This window comes from Oryctolagus cuniculus, chromosome 7 (genome assembly GCF_051225735.1).
Source record: "Oryctolagus cuniculus isolate XC-2025 breed Fujian yellow rabbit chromosome 7, ASM5122573v1, whole genome shotgun sequence".
NCBI classification, from domain to species: Eukaryota; Metazoa; Chordata; class Mammalia; order Lagomorpha; family Leporidae; genus Oryctolagus; species Oryctolagus cuniculus.
The window spans coordinates 158,264,753-158,275,137 of NC_142873.1; the positions used below are offsets into that span (position 1 = coordinate 158,264,753).

At 58.2% G+C, this 10,385-nt stretch overlaps 1 long non-coding RNA gene across 1 annotated transcript; it reads right to left on the reverse strand.

The window, feature by feature from the left end:
• Positions 1 to 1,714: 1,714 nt before the first annotated feature.
• Positions 1,715 to 5,472, reverse strand: LOC149125842 (uncharacterized). Its single transcript, XR_016236781.1, has 3 exons — positions 5,378 to 5,472; positions 4,847 to 5,259; positions 1,715 to 3,003 (listed from the first exon to the last, which is right to left on the reverse strand). It is a non-coding gene; the product is annotated as an uncharacterized LOC149125842 (long non-coding RNA).
• Positions 5,473 to 10,385: the final 4,913 nt, after the last annotated feature.

Genomic DNA, 10,385 nt, shown 5'->3' on the forward strand with positions numbered 1-10,385 from the left:
GCAGCTGGGCCCCGGTGGTAGCCGCAGCCACTTCTGGAATGGAGCCCAAGAGATTCAATTTTCCGGACAACCCCCAAGTCTGCCCTCGCTTGGGTCGTTCGTGACCAGAACCGTCACGCCAAGGGCACTTGACTTAACGACGTTCTAGGGGAGGGAGGGCCCGTCCCCTGGCACTTCGCAGGCGCTCGATGGGTGCTTGTTGGCTGCGGGAACACTAACACGGCTTGGACTGGAGACACGGCACCTGCTTGTCCCCTTGTCTGACGGGTGTCCCCTCTCCTCCTTTGCACCACCAGATGCCACCGCCCAGCCAGTCTTTTATTCTGCCCCTGCCTTCGTCTGGAAAGCCACAGTGAGAATGAGGTGCCGGGGGCTAAGGGCACTGGGGATGGAGAGGTTTTGGGGACCTGCACCTGCTCAACTCAGATGACAATCGGTCACTGCCCAGCCCTGCTGCTGAGGCTGGGTGAGGATCTCCAAGGTCCCACCATCGCCCCAGCCCCCACATCCTGGGGGCGCTTCTGACAAACCACCTGACCCCCACCCCCCAGCCTCCCTTCCCAGCTGGGAGACAGGGAGGGTGACATTGAGCGTCAGCTCTGGGGCGTCCTAAGGGTTAACTAATTAATGGTCGGAAAGTGCTTTGAAAAAATAAAGTGCTGGATAATGGGAAGGGCAATTATGTTGGGAGAAACTCCTAATTTGGCTGGAATTGATGTTAATGATAAAGTATCTGAAACATGTAGCAAGCAAGCGTGATTGTATTTTATATGACGGCGAGAGACACTCACACGCAGGGGACATGGAGAGCGGCTAATTTGGTTAAATAAAGTGAAAGATAAAAGGCGCGCGGACACCACGGGCCGCGCTGTTTATCTGGACTCGGTGGAACATTCTGGAGCCGCATCAGTCCTCTGACTCCTGCTTATTTGTTTGTGATGGAAAGACGTGGGGACGCGCTTTGGATGGCTCAAAAAAGAGACAGAGGAAAAGCAGGCTCTGCTTGGGCGGACGGGGGCTTCGAGACGGGAGCAGGCTGTGTCCTCAGGACGGAGCCAGGGTCTCCGTGAAAGCCAAGGTAGGTGAGGACATCCCACTCCACCGGACCAGAGCTGCGGGCAGCGGAGTCAGCAGCCGGCGGCATAGCTCTTCCCTTCCGGAGAGAGGAGCTGAGACCCGGGGCGGGGGGCGGGGTGCACCTGCATCCCTAGAGGAGCCTTGCCCTCAACACTTGTGTGGGCGAGGCCCTGTGATAAGACGCCCATTTCACCCTTGAAGCACACCTAGGCGGCAGCAAGTGTCTTTGTCCCCCTCTTCCGGTGGGAGAAGCAGAAACTCAGAGAGGTAAGGGAACCTGCCCAAGGTCACACAGCCAGGGCGTGTCAGAGCCAGGCTCAGGCAGCCTGACCCTGGGAGCAGAACTTACAAGTCCAGGGATGGTCGCAGCTCTGTTGTCCTTGAGTGGGCCGTGCCCGAGCAGGGGACCAGGACCGAGGCCCTGTCTGGTGAGGACGGAGCGGGGCTGCCCTGGGCGATGGGGCCTGGTCTGGGTCCAGCACGGTGCCCAGGTGCCCAGGAGGACAGTATGAGGGCGCCCCGAGGAAGAAGGCCTGCGAGGTCCCTGCGGGTCCAGATTAGTATTCAGTATTTATAATATTTCCATAATGGTAAAACAAAAGAAAACAAGCAGAGAGAATGCATTTTTAATCACCAATCATTTCTCTTTGTTTGTTGTGAATGAACAGTGAGGTGAAATAGTATTTCATAATCACCCCATTCGAATTTTCCTCCCCACAAAGCGCCGAGAAACCTCTAAATAAAATAAATAAACAAGCCAAGACCTTAAAATAAATTCCAGAGGGCAGAGTGCTACGTGTGGGTTATCACAGCGGCGGGGGGAGGGGGAGGGAGGACCACGCTCCCTGGCATCGGGGACCCCGGGGGTCCCGAGACCCTGGAGGCAGCTAAGAGATGCAGAGCAGGGTGGGGGCGGGACAGACCCTGCTGCTCGTCCTCCAGAGGCTCTGGTCCTGTCCTTTCTCGGAGAGTCCTCGTCCTGTCCCCTGACCCCTTGAGCTTCCCGACCTCCCATTGGAAAAACTCCCGACCAGGGCCCCTTCTCTGCACGGCGTGCATCTGCCCCGCGTGCCGGCCGGCTCTCCGGGTTCCCCAGGAGAGGCAGGAAGCACAGGCCCCCGGGCCCCCATCAGGCCCCCTACATCTCCCTGTGCTGCTTCCTAGGGGTCTCCGAGACGCCGCCTACACTAGCGAATCTTCTTCCGCGGCTGCTCCTTGTGCGTCTCAGCGCCCCGAGACTCTGCCCCGCGCCCCGGGTCCTAGCAAGGTGCCTGGCACAGGCGGGCACTCCTCAGGCGTCTGTAGGATTCACAGGTGGAGTGAGCAGATGGACGAACAGTCAGCTGGATGCGTAAGAGGCTGAAGTCGGGGGTCCCTTACTGGCTGGTGGAGGGCTCGGCCTTCGGATGGCTGCGTTTTGGGTAGCTAATGCCCACTTCGGTGTCATCTGGGCGACATCTGAAGTCCTGATGCCTTGAAATCGTGTCTTCAGCAGTCCTTGAAGGACCCTGGAGAGGCTGCCTGGACAGGCTCACCTGGCCCCTCCTAGGCAAAGCTCTGGGGCAGGGCAGAACTCCATCTCACAGAAGCCCCGTGGCGGGGAAGAGCCCCACGGGGCTCACAGGGCCCAGCTCTGCCGCTGAGCAGCTGCACGGGCGCGGGTGGGTGAGTACCTTCCTCTCCCCAGGCCTCAGCTTCCTCTCTGTTAAATCTTCCAAGCTCTGGGCCCGGCCCCTCTGTGTGGACGGCTCTCGGGGCCTTGGCCATGGCAGGGACCTGGGTTTACCTCCCAGGCCCTTGCTCTGTGGCCCAGGCAGCCCTACCCCTGGCCCCTCCACCCCATCCTTCTCCCTGGTGTTGGTGGGATTGAGGGTCGCACAGAGCACCGGGAAGCCAGCGCAGCCAGGCCCACACTCCCTCTGAATCCTATTGAAAAAATAATAAAAAGGTAATTACTTTGTCATTACTGAACACTGGTTTGTCTTTTTTTTTTTTTTTCCCCACCCTGACCATAAATAAGCAACCCATTACCCTTCGGAGGGGACACACACCCACACAGGGCTGGCTGGACCCTCCACCCACTTCCACCCCCGGGCCCCGGCGCACGCCACACATCTCCACGAATGCCACACGGCTTGTTCACGTGGCGTTTTCCAAGCGTTCCGGGAGTGACTGTCACTATGTGCGGATCCAGGCTGGATCCTCAACGCATTCTCCCAACCATGCGGTGAGGCAGAGGCTGATTTTGTGACCATTTTACAGATGGGGACACTGAGACCGAGAGAGGCAGCCCAAAGTCACACTGCTTTGAACCCCAGTGACTGAATCCAGAAATCCATGCTTCGAATGCAATGGTTATTCAAACATACCTTTAAAAAATCAGACGCACACAGTCTGAGGGAGGAGGTGCGGAGGAGGGGGCGGGGGGGAGAGGATAATTATAACGTGGGCTGTGACAGGAAAAACAAGGTGGCTGCAGGAGCACAGACTGGGACTCAGCCTTGGGCAATGGGAAATCACGGAAGGCTCCATGGTGGCGGTGAGACCTGTTTTGGTTTAATGGGTGAGTGGGAGGAGGAGAGGCCTTCGGGCAGAAGGAAGAGGCTGGTTGGAGGCCTGGAGTGGGGAGCAGCTCCTGGGGCTGGCGTCAGAGGCTGTGCAATGTGTGAGGAGGGAGTGGGCGAGGCGAGGCCCGAGAGGCGGGCACATCCGGGCCAGCCTGACACAGGCAGGCGGCCCTCCCCCACCGGCATTCAGCTACCTGGCACTCCTGCCCGCGTGACACCGGGCACCTCATCAGCAAAACAGCTTTTTCCAGCCTCCCCAGCCGGCCCCGCCCTCTGAGACACTGCCATGGGCGGTGGCTGGCACCACACAGGTGCCTGGCGGGAGGGAGTCTGGCTACTTCCGGAGTCCCACGCAGGTTCCCTCCAGCCGTGGCCTGGCCACCCCACCCCAAGACAGGATGGTCTCCCGGGACACCAACAGCTTAGCCACGGCTCTCCGAAGTCTGTGATTGCGGGGAGGAGGAGGTGCAGGGGCTGACGTGGCCCTCGTGGCCGTGGCAGGAAGTGCATGCCCACAGGAGCATGGCTTTTGCTCTGGGGACAGGCAGTGGAGAGGAGGCTGGCCTCTTTGACTTTGCCATACCTCGGTTTGCCTGGTCCAGCAGGGCGGTGCTGCCAGGCCTGCCCTGCCCCGGCGGGCGTGGGCGGGGTGGAGGTGTTGGCCTGCGGATCTTTGGGTAAGAGGTGGTGTCAGCAGCCAGCCCTGCCGCTCAGCTGGCCGTAGCCCTGTGCCGCCAGTGTCTGCTGAGAACATGGCGCAGGCTGCCAGAGCGGAGCGGCACAGCCATCCTCACACGGCCCCCAACCCTTGCGCAAAGGGACGCCAAGTCCCACAGGCTCAGCACTGGGAGTGGCCAACCCAGAGCCTCAGGTCTCCCAGGCAGGTGGCCGAGGTGGGCTCAGAAAGGTGTACCCGGTGGGTTTTACTTCAGTTCATCCTTCACGGGTTTCCTGGTCCCTGGCTCGTGGATTCTGGGTGTTATTTATTGGCTGCATTATATTTGCGGAAGCTTCGCTCTGTGTCTCCTGAGCTCTTGGCCGTGAACAGGAACTCGTCCCCTCCTCCCCCTCCACCCCAGAAATGTAAAGTTAATTTTCTAAAAAGGTGGATGGCCCAGAGAATGTGAAGGCTGGAAGGGCGCCGCAGAGATGGGAGACCCTGAATCTGGGGAATAGTTCCTAAAAGGAAGCGATTCGCTCACCTGCGAGTCTTCTCGTTCACCCCAGGCAGGGAGAAGCGGAAATAACCACAAACGTCCATGAATTAGAACAGACGAGCAAAGGAGAGTGCTGGGAGCCAAACCGCCGGTCCCTCGCTTGGTTCCCCGCCTGGCTCGGCAAACAGGCGGTATTTACGGCATCAGGCTCCCCAAGGCTTTGCTCTCAGGAGAGGTTCTGGAAGACAGCTCAGGGGCTGGAAGGCTGAGACGGACCCTATCCCTGCGCCCCCCCCCTCCGGCTCCGTGGAAGTTCAAGCGATGGGGGCTCAGAGAGCTGTTCTGGAAGCCTCCGTGTACCTGTCACAGTGCTCCGCGCTCCGCTCTGGCTCCAAGGCTGTGGCTTGCAACAAGGCCGGGCAAACCTTGAAAAGCCCCTGCTTGTGGCCAGCACCCTTCTAATAAGGATTCATTATTAGAATCACAGGTTCTTTCACCCATTAAATTAGCAGGGGTTAAGAGAGAGAGAGAGAGAGAGAGAGAGAGAGAGAGAGCGCGTGCGGAGGGGGGGCTCACCCAGGCACCATCTGGAGGGCAAATGGGCACAGGTTTCCCAGCGGGGCACCGGCACGGGGCAGCCAGAGCTTCGGAATGCACACACACTCTTTGACGCGACAATTCTGGTGCAAGGACTGTGCATGGTTATTTATGGAAGAGGCGATTCATTAAAGTTATTTATAATAACAAATCAGAAAGTAGTTCGATGTCCGAAATTTCCAATAGTGAGGGACGGTGTAGGTAAATTACAGCCACGCTGTACAACACAGCAGGAGTCACACAGCAGGAGGATACTTGATGCTAAAACACAACCCCTCAAGCTCACAGGTTCCGTGCGCTTCTGGTTTTCCGCCAAAAATAAAAATCCTAGGCTGGGAAGAAATACCCTAAGACTTCAACAGTGATTTTTCCCCGCAGTGAGTAGTAGAACTGTCTTATCTGTATTTTCCGAACTTTCTACAATGAACACATATTGTGTACAAAGCCAGAAACAAGTCATTAGGTACTGTGCCAAAAGAATGAGCAAATTTGAGGGGCAGAAGCGTGTGTGACGTGTGCCAGTCTGGACGGGCTTTGGAACCCAGCTCAGAGTTTGGGGAAAAGTCCCTCTGTCCGTCTCCCTCTCCAGGACGCTCCCAAGAGAGTCATTCGTAAATAAAATGAATGAAGTCAGCTTTTTTAATTTTTAATTACAACTTGCCCAGTAATCACCATCATCACTTATCTCAGGCACTGGTTTAATTATTCAGTTACTAAGCGTCCACTGACTACCTACCTTCGTGATGCTAGCACCAGGCCGGGCACGGTGGACCAGGAAAACACAGACTCCGCCCAAGGAGACTCAGAAAGAGGAGCAGCCCAGGAGAAAGGGGGAGGGGAAGCACATCGCCCATTATGTGTAGATTTAGAAATAATGTTCCTTTGTCAGTGCTCGGTGCCTGCTGTGCCCTGCAATCTCTTTGGTTCCTAAGACTGAAATCCGAGTCCCAGTGGAAGGGTACATTTCTTCTGCTTCCCCTCCCCCTCTCCCGGACAACTTCCATCCAAGTTTCATCTTCATGGACATAAAGGTGAATCCGCTCGTTGCACTGGGCTTGGTCTGACAGTGACGCTGGGTTTACTTCCCGCCTCAGCACAGCCGGTTCCAGGGAAGTCAGAGCCTGCTTGACTCAGTCTGGGGAAAGTCGGCCTCGTGCCTCAGTTTCCCCATGTGTACAATGGGCGTATGCATCATCGTGCCTTCTCACGCTGTTGTTCCAAGGGTCTCAGGAGCGAACACAAGTGCTCTGCGTGGTGCCTGGCACACAGCAACCACTCGGTCAATGTCAGCTACTGACCACTCAGTCAATGTCAGCTACTGCCCTGCAATCGGGGTTCCCTCCCTGGCTCTGTGGTCATTGTGGCCTTTTGGGGAGTGAATCAGTGGATGAGATCTGTCTCTGTCTCTGTCTCTCTCTCTCTAACTCCGCCTTTCAAACAAATAAATAAATCTTTTTTAAATAAAGAAATCAGGGAGACTGCTGATCATGAGCGACCTCGGCTGGAGGCAGGGGCTGGAGAGATGACCTCAGTGGGCCCAGCTCGCCTCCTGCCTCCTCCGCTTGCCCAGTGCCAGGGAGCAAAACCCCTGGTGAGGCCGCCACCAGGCAGCCCGCGGCCATTGGGCAGTGCCAACTCCTTTTTCTCCCCAAAACTAGGAAGGGAGCTTCCTAGTCATTCTCCTACAACGCAAGCACTTTGAGGGCAGGGACCACACTGGGTTATCTTGAGGCAGTGCCTGACTCACGGAGAGGGTGAGAGAGAGCAAGGGAGAGCGAGCGAGCTTGCTATGTGACAGGCACTGTTCGAGGTGCCGAGAACACAAGGACACGGAACAAAGTCCCTGTCTCCTAGAAACTCCCATGCCAGTCAGAACAGCCAGAAAGGAAGTATGGGCACAAGTGATTAAGCAGAATCACAGCACGCAGGCCATCAGGGTCAGGTGGAAGGCAGGAAGGCACTCTAGGGAGGTGCCCCACCCCCGCCCCGGGAGGTGAGATCTGAGCAATGCAGCCCCGCCGGGAAGAGCAGCCTGCGGAAAAGGACATAGCAAGTGCAAAGGTCCTGAGGTGGGCACAGGTGTGGTGTTTTCCAGGCCAGCAAGAAGCCAGTGTGTGGAGAGCAATGTGACCGGGGGGGGGGGGGGTTGGAGGGAAGTGAGGCCAGGGTCAGCAATGCCAGACTTTGGAGGACTTTGCTGACCGTGGACGGAGTTTGGATTTTATATTATGGAAAGCTCAGGAAGACGCCAAACTGAAGGAAACAAGAACGAACATCTGGTTCCAGGGCTGCATGGAGTGTGGAGGTGGGGAAAGAGGAACCAGGCAGAACCAGGCCCGGAGCAGCCTGCACGGGGCAGAACCAGGCCCGGAGCGGCCTGCCTGGGACCAGGGGCATCTCTGCTGGGCGCAGCGGGGGTGCTTGCTCCTAGCCCCCTGCTCTGTTTTAATTCCTTTTTCTTTTCTTTGGAGTTGAGGACAAGGTGAGCCTCCCCTTCCCACCTCCCGCCATGTCCTCTGCCCTCCTTCCTGGCCTTGCCGCTGTCTCCAGCCTCCCCCACTCCAGATGAGGGTCCTTGGGATGGGCTGGCGGGAGAATGGTGACATATTCGGGGGGAGATGGAGAAAAGAGGAAATGCTCCAGTAGGAGTAGGGTGAGTGAGATGTGGCTGCCCGAGATGCAGTGTGAGTGAGGTGGGAGGAGGGGGTGCGAGCCCGAGTGGGAGAGCGGGGAGGGAGGGGCAGGCAAGCTCCCCCCCAGCCCCTCCAGGGCCGCCCCTTGTCTGGGTCACCCCTGCTCTTCACTGGGGCGCAGGACAGACTCACCAGTGTGGGGCTGGCGCTGGAGGAAACGCAAGGATGGGGGGGCAGGCTGGAGAGAGCACCGGAAGCAGTGAGGAGCAGAGGGAGCACGGCGTGTCCCCAGCCGCGGTGACAATTACTGGCATCTATCGATCACTCTCTTGGCTCAGGCCCTCCTCCTGCATTAACTCATTTTAGCCTCTCAACACTCCCAGGCACCAGGTACTATTCTTATCCCCATTCTCCTGTTGAAGCAACTGAGGCACAGAGGACTCAAGGGCCTTATTCCATCAAGGTCATTCAGCTGGACAGCGGCTAGCATCCAACCCAACACTGGGTTCTTGACGTTGTCCCAGGGGTGCACTGACTGCTGCCTCACTTCTCGCTCACTGTGCCTCGGTGGCTCTTCCTAGGGGACGGCGGACAGGGGCTTGAGGTCCCTGGGGCCTTTGGGTCGTGCTGTCGCCAGGCACAGGGCCACAGGGGTCTCACAGATAAAGGTGGGCATCCGAGCCCGGGGAGCAGTGGCGATGGAGAGGAATGGGGTCAGCGGCCCGTGGGGGCTGTTAATGATTGGTGAATGAATGCCCTAAGGTAGGGAGAAAACCAAGTGAACCTGGCGTGGGCGCCTCGGCCCCCTCTTCTGGCCTCCCAGACCCTTTGCGGGGTGCAGGTGGTGAGCAGCCTACGACAGGTAGACGTCACTCAGCATCTTGCGCCTCGGCCCCCAAATCTGAAGCCTTTGTTAGAGAAAAGGTCAAATTCTGGCCGTCTCTGGGTCAGGAGGCCCTCTGGTACCGGGTCTCTGTCCACTGGCTTACGGACCTGTGAACTTCCACCCGGCAGGCTTTGCAGATTAGGGCCACACGGCTGCCAGCCTGCAAGGCCTCGGCCCAGCCTGTGTCATCTCTGAGGCTGGTGGCTCTGCCGAGCTGGTCTCAAAGCCGAGAGGTATACATTTACGCCTTTGTCCTCCTAACCATTTATCTAGTTTGCCATGGGGGTCCATTTCTCACCCATCTAACCTCTGAGTGTCTCTGCACTCTCTTTCGGGTCTCATGGCATTTCCATCCTGTCCTTGTGCGAGGTGGGGGACACACGAAGAGCGAGTAGCTCAGACCTGGGGTGCAGGTGGCCTGGCTGAGAGGGTCCTTGAAGAGCTGCAGGGCTGGGGGACCGGTGCTGACTGCCAGGCCCTGCCTGGTGTGGGCAGGTGGGAAGGGGATGTGTGTGTGTGTGTATGTGTGTTGGGGATGGGGGGGGGGGAGTGGCTCTTCGGGGGAGTTTGAAAAGTGTCACTCAAAGAGGCTCTCCCCTGGTGTACACGAGGGGCAGCCAGGTTAGCTCTGCCAAGGCACCCTCTATCCGATTGCCCTGCTTGGTTTTCTTCACGCATCCGTCCCTCTCTGAAATAATGCTATCCACTGGCTTCCATGAGCATGATCTGTGGCCCCCTCCGAGCCCCATTCGCCAGGTCCCTCTTGCGCACTTAAGGATTTACTGGTATTCTTAGCCCAATAGCCTGAATGAAAAACTCTCTTGCAAAGAATTAAGCGCAAAGCGTAGATTAGTGAGAACATCATGTTCCTTGGGGTCCACGATTCTTCTATTCCAACTTGCAGAAAAAAAAAAAAAGCCAGTTCTTCCGTGCAAAAGCGTGAAGGCAACTCGGGGTCTCTCCGGGTTCAGAACAGGTGAAAAGTAACCCACCTCCACGTCCCTTCTCTCTCCTGCCCCAGCCTCAGCCCGGCTCGTTCGCGGGGTGTAGACGCCTCCGGGAGCCGCGCGCTCGCGCCCTGCTCCGCCGGGGCGGTGGGTGGGAAAGATCCGGGAGGGGAAGATCTGGGGGTGTGAGGGTGGAGCGGAGCCCGGCCCCGCGATCCGGCCCGGGTTTTGCATGCCACCCGCTCGCCCGCCCGGCCGCGGAGAATTCCATAATCACAGCGGGCGAGATCGGAGACTGGGAGTGAAAAATCCGGGATCCGGCAACTTTGGGCAGCGCATGCGCGCCCGCGGCGCTCCATCCCAAACACACACACATTTTTCCCCCGGACTTGGAAAGTCACCCAAAGCCGCCCCAAGTGCAGGTAAGAGACTCGGCGCTGCCTCCGCCGCGGCGCCCCCACGCCCCCCGGCCCCGCCGGCCTCCCGGGCCCCCTCCCCGCTTCTCGCCCGGTCCGGGTGCA